This window comes from Aegilops tauschii, chromosome 4 (genome assembly GCF_002575655.3).
Source record: "Aegilops tauschii subsp. strangulata cultivar AL8/78 chromosome 4, Aet v6.0, whole genome shotgun sequence".
Taxonomy (NCBI): domain Eukaryota; kingdom Viridiplantae; phylum Streptophyta; class Magnoliopsida; order Poales; family Poaceae; genus Aegilops; species Aegilops tauschii.
Window position 1 is genome coordinate 8,301,388 of NC_053038.3, and position 6,329 is coordinate 8,307,716.

Sequence of the window (6,329 nt, forward strand, 5' to 3'; positions counted from 1 at the left end):
GTTGGAATGGATTGGGCCACGGACTTAATAAGTACCTCTTTCCCACCAGACGATAAGCACTTCTCCATCCACCCTTGCACCTTCTTCCAAATTCTATCTTTCAAGTATTTAAACGACCCTTCTTTTGCTCTCCCCGCATCCGATGGCAAGCCTAGATATTTCTCTGTCAATGATTCATTGTGAACAGAAAGTATGTTCTTGATGGAATTACGAGCATCATTTGGTACTCCTTGACTAAAGAAAATGGATGACTTCTCCATGTTTACCCTCTAACCCGAGGCATTGCAATAGATCCTTAGTAACTCCTCAATCCGAGTGGCGCTCGCATCAGTTGCTTCAAAGAAAAGCAAACTGTCGTCCACAAATAGCAGATGATTAACTTCAGGTGCATTCGGCGCGACTGTGATCCCACGTACTCCTGCGCCGGCTTTCAACAAACATGAAAGCCCTTCTGCTGCTAGCAGGAACAAATATGGCGAGCTAGGATCACCCTGACGCAAGCCTCGAGAGGGCTTAAACCCATCCAGACTCCTTCCATTAAAGAGAACTGAAAAGGAGACCGATGTCACACATCTCATAACCGTATCAGTAAAACGGGGGCTAAAGCCCATCTTTATCATCACAGCTCGCAAGTAAGACCACTCCAAGCGATCATACGCTTTCATCATATCCAACTTTAAAGCATAGTATCTGTTTCCCTTCACCCTCCTAGTTTTCATATAATGTAAACATTCATAGGCTGTAATGAAGTTACCTGTGATGAGACGACCAGGGACAAAAGCCGACTGCTCTTCGGAAATGATCTCGGGGAGGATTACTTTCAGCCTGTTTGCTAAGACCTTCGAAGCGATCTTATAGATCACATTGCAAAGACTTATCGGCCGAAATTGTCCTAAAACTTTTGGACTTGCTATCTTAGGAATTAAAACGATGAACGCATTGTTAATCTCCTCCGGTGAGTCCACACCATCAAGCACTCTGATGATCATCCTTGTTACTTCATAACCACATAAGCCCCAATTTTTCTGAAAAAAGTGTGCCGGGAAACCGTCCGGCCCTGGTGCTTTAGTTGGGAACATTTGAAACCGAGCTTCCTTAACCTCATCCTTACTATATGTTGCATTCAGGCGGGCATTCATATTGCCATCCACCCTCACGGGTATGTGCGATAAAACCTCTTCCATACCTATTGTTTCTTCTGACGTGTACAGATTTGAGTAAAAAGGTCGTGGCCATGTCCGCCAGTTCGACCGGATCAGTGTACGTAGTCCCGTCATTACGGTCTAACTGGGTTATACTGTTTTTGGCCCGCCGAGCACGCGGGGAGGAATGGATAGGGGAAAAAGTCCAAAATAAACCTTGAAGTTGTAGACGAAAGCTAAATCAAACCCTGAACTTCGAATCCCGGAAATTGGCACTCTGAACTTAGAATCCCGGTCTATTTTGGACCCTAAACCTGTTTGGCACACTGGGAATACTACAATCCCAGCCGGAATTCCAGCTACTGTCATGGACAAGAATTTGGGCCGGCCCACTATAACACAACAAGAATTTGTGAGGTTTAAAAAATGTTCGCAAATTTCTAAAATTATTCAGAAGTTAAAATGTTTCTGTTTTGTATTTTTCGCACAAATTCAATTCGTTTGCTGTTTTTAAAAACTGTTTGAAATTTTGAAACTCTATTAGCATTTAAAAAAAATGTTTCGTATTTTCAAAACTGTATCACATTTTTTAAATATTGTTTTTGGAATTTCATAAATAATGTATTTAAAAAATATTTGGGATTGTTGGCAGTGGACTCGACTGTGCCAGCCCACCATACATGAAGCGAGTTTTTTCCCTTAACTCTCGACGTAAAAATTATTTCTTTCTTTTTCTTAACGGGCGACGTAATAATTCTTGAAAAAGAGAACACCTTTATAAACATTTTTTGAAACCTGAACAAATTTTAAAGTGCAAACACTTTTTGAAACATAAATTTTTTTCTGCAACCTGAACAAAATTTTAAAGTGCGGACACTTTTTGATACATAAACATTTTCTGAAACCTGAAAATATTTTGTGACATCTAAAAAATATCACAAGTTTTAAAAAATGTACGGGCCAATCCAAATGTTTATACAATGTGTAATAATATTTGTGTGATTCAAAAAAATGTTTTATACATTCAATAAAATGTAACATTTCAAGAATGTTCACGAGTTTCAAAAAATGTGTTTTTGACATGTTCAAAAGAATGTGTCTACAATGTAAAAAAATGTTTGCGTGATGTAAAAAAATGTGTCATAGCCTGAACAGAATATGGGGCTGTTTGCATTGTGACTATCATTGCCATATATTGCCACATGGTTTTTACCACACTTGCCACACTTGCCTTAGTTGAGTTGCTCAAATTGTTAGCCACACTTTGGCTTGCCTAAGAGAATCTTGCCACATTTCTTGTGTCTATAACATGTGGGGTTCACTGCTCATAAAAAAAAATTCTTGCCTTAGGTGTGGCTAGAACCAAACACCTACCTAACTTGGTCAAACTTGCCTAAGGTTAGTTGTGGCAAAGTGTGGCAAGGTGTGGCTAGGAACCAAACAGCCCCTATATGTGGCATGTCCTTGCAAAAAGCGTATGCAAATATAAAAATGTTGAACCATGTAAAAGAGTGTTTGTGTAGTTTTAGAAAAAAAATATTGTCATTAAGAAAATGTAAAACATGTATTTGGAAAAATATTACCATGTATTCAATTTTTTTGAAAACATTTAATTTATAAATGTACATAATGTATTTGATAATATCAAAATTTTATCCAAAAATATTTAATGTGTGCGTTAAAAATGTACATTGGGTACTGAGAAAAATTAGACATGTGTAAAAATGAAAAAAGAAAAGAGAACGAAAAAAAGAAGAAACTAAGAAAAACCAGATTAGTGCGCGCGCGCGCGAGCAACTGCGCTACTAGGTCGGCCCAATTCAGCAAATCCCGGCTATGTCCTGTCAAGGTTTAAAATAGACCGGGATTAGAAAGTTTGGTGTGCTGATTTCAGGGATTGAGAGTTTGGGGTTTGATTTAGCTTTCGCCTGTAAATTGAAGGTTTGTTTTGGACTTTTTCCAATGGATAGGACGCATGTGAGGGGCCAGCGCAAAGTTGGGCCGGTTAAAATGAATGCAACCAGTGTCAGACCCAAAATTGGCAACCAGCACGTTCAAAAGGTAAAATAACCGCCATCGTGATTTACTTGCCGCAAGATCAGCACCACACACACATGACAACCTAGAGGCTAGAGCATGTTGTTAGTACTATCTGGTTATGTCAAGGGAAGTTCGATCGTTAGTCCAGATTAATTATACCACCCATTCCTGCTCTCTGAAGCTTCCTTCCTTCTTCTACTCTCAACAAGACACGAGAGGAGTAATTCCAGGGGTTAACAGATGCGACAAAGAAGACAGGATCGATCTAGCCATGTGAGGACGAGGAGAAAGGGGCAAAATAAGCATGAGACACGCGATGGTCGTCGGACATGCTTAAGAAGTTATGGTACTACTAGTAGACAGTAGTCTAGTACGCGGCAGCTGCAACACGTAGGGAGCATTAATCAACCGCGGCTTTGTTTTTGTTTTGTTTATTATAGCGCACGCAGCGCTCGGTGCTTTGTCGCTCCGGTGTCCGTCTGCATGCACGTGTAGAAAGAAGGGTAGTGGATTTAGGGTTTGGCCGGCCGGCCGGAGCGCACGGCACGGCCACGACAAAGAGGGGGCTGCGACAGGGCATCCGAGGCTGAGCGCGAGCGAGCAAAACGAACTGCTGCTGCCGGAAGGGAAAGGACTCCACTACTACTCTACAGTCTACATTGCCTGCGGTCCAGCTGTGCATTCGTTCGCATCCGTGGACGATCGATCGTTGGATATCTCGCCGCAGACGACAGCTAGTGGTTGTGGTTTTAATCTACTCTTTGGAGCGGTTTCGGTTTCCAGCAGCACGTACCATCGGGGAGCACTTAGAGCAACTCCAACGCGGACCCAAACAGTTCGCGCATATTCATTTACATTGTAATATAAAACAGGCATAAAAATTGGCCTAACGTGACGACGCATCCGCAGGAGCGACCGCGAAAATGGCCAAGGAATCCTGTGTGTTCCTTTTGCCACCAAATTGAAACTTCCCAACATTTGTTTTTTGATTGTTCTGTGGCTAGGGTTGTATGGCGATCGATTGGGGTAACTCTTGGGACAGATTTATGCCCCCGTAACTACTGGCAGTTCTTTGTTTGGTGTCACTCCTTCCTGCCGGGTTTCGACTCGTTTTACACCGTGGCTCTTGGGGCAGTTACTTGGTCCATCTGGCTAGCTCGTAACAAAGCTACCTTTGAGAAAAAAATGATCAAATCTCCTTTTGAGATTGTCTTCACGGCAGTTTCTTTTCTCTTGTATTGGGCAGGTCTACAGGCGGGGGACGACGTCACGCAACTTCGAGCGGGTGCTGAGATGATACGCAACGGGACCCTGCTGTTGATGAGGACCTGCGATGCATCCAAGGGTGGAATGTGAAGAATTTGGAGCGGGTGCTCTGTCGTCGGTCTCCTTTGGCACTTGTTCGCTGGGTGGCTTCGTAGTGGGTGTATCTTTAAAAACTGAGTGTTGTTTAGGCCTATTTCTTAGATGGCTTCCCATCCTGTTATTGTAATAGGACTAGCGTTATTTCGGTGCTGCTCAGGTTTTCGCCCCATAGCACTCGTTTCGATGGCGGGCGAGTGCGGTGGGTTTCCTGGCAGTGCGTTGAACTCGCTCTTCCCTTCTCCCTGTTCTTGGACTATGTTTCAAACTTTGTATTTCCGTTCTAAGTAATCGAAAGGGGGTTAGCCCGGTTCAAAAAAAATACACGATCAATTTCAGGCCCAAATTTGGGTGAAGTTTGCGCCGTCGCAGACGCGCGCAACGCCCGCCCTTCTCCCTCCCCCTCCCCCCCTGGCCGGCCAGTCGATGGCACAACCACCCCATTTCCCTCTATTTCCGAAAAAGAACTCCTGTCCGCTTGCCATGAACGACGCGCTGATCCTCGACGTCGCCGCCGGCCTCGCCTCCACCGTCGCCAAGCCCCGCGCCGCCCGCCAAACGGCAGCGCCAACCAAGAAGAACGAGCTGACGGACGCGCAGCGAGCCGTGCAGCCGGCCAAGAGGGCTCGCCGGAGGCAGGTGCAGGCCGTCAAGTTAGAAGCCGCGACGACCGCTGCCCTTGCCGTCGCCGCACAACAGGAGGCCTCCATTGCAGGAGAACAACACTCTCGTCGTTGCGGCCACGAGCTACCTAGGGTTTGACAACCCAGACCAGCACGGGCTCGTCGGCCGTTCGTTCGCCACGACCAGAGTCGCCGCGCACGTCCGCCATGCCGCAGACGCCCGACTTCCATCCCCACCCGCAAGCCTCCTGTTTCTCCACCTCTCCCGGGGACTATTCGCCGGAGGTGAGCGTGGTTGCGCCGGCCACGCCCGCACCCATGGCCATCGACCTCAACACCACACATGTGGCCGGTGGATCATCCACTAGGGCCAGAGGAAATGCCCGCAAGAGATCCCCGCCGGCATGCATCATGAGACCCGCAAAAGAAGTGGCGCTCTCTTGCATGTTGAAGGGGGTGGAGATCATGAAGGTGGACTTGAGCACGGTGTCCCCGAGGAAGAGGCCTTGGTTCGAGAAGATGCAGGCAAACATGCTCAAACTTGATGATTGATCTATGGCGGAGAGCGTCATCTTTTTTGTATGCTAGCAAGTGTGCCGGCATGACCACGGCCGAGATGACGTGGTTGAACTCCCGTCCTTTTTTGTGTGCCGGCATATGTGCCAGCCGCTAGTAAGTGCGCCAGCATGAACTGTGTGGTGTTTTTTTAGGCTATCATGTATGCCCGCCGCTGGCATTAACACCGGTTGATGGCATGGCCGCGAGCCTTTTTTAAAATAAAATTCTTTCCTGCGCGGACGAGAATTGAGTCAGCCCATTGAGTGCACTGGTCCAACACAGACGAACGACGAGCAGGCAGCCGACCCAAATGAATAAAAAATGAAATGAACAAAGTGTGCATCCATTTGAATCGGCCCGTTGAAGTTTCTCTTAATAAACTTAAAAAAGAACAAATCGCAAGCAAAGGACTTGGCTTTGCACTGCGAAATACAGTACTTGTGCACGCCATGAACAGCGTGAGGCAACTAGGCCAGATTAAGGCCAACTCCAGCGCGCGACCCCATCCCGTCCGCCCGCATCCGTTTGGGGCAAAACAGACAGACCACACGACCCAGCGCGCGACGGCCTGGACCCATCTAATCCGTTTTGTGTCCGGGCCGAC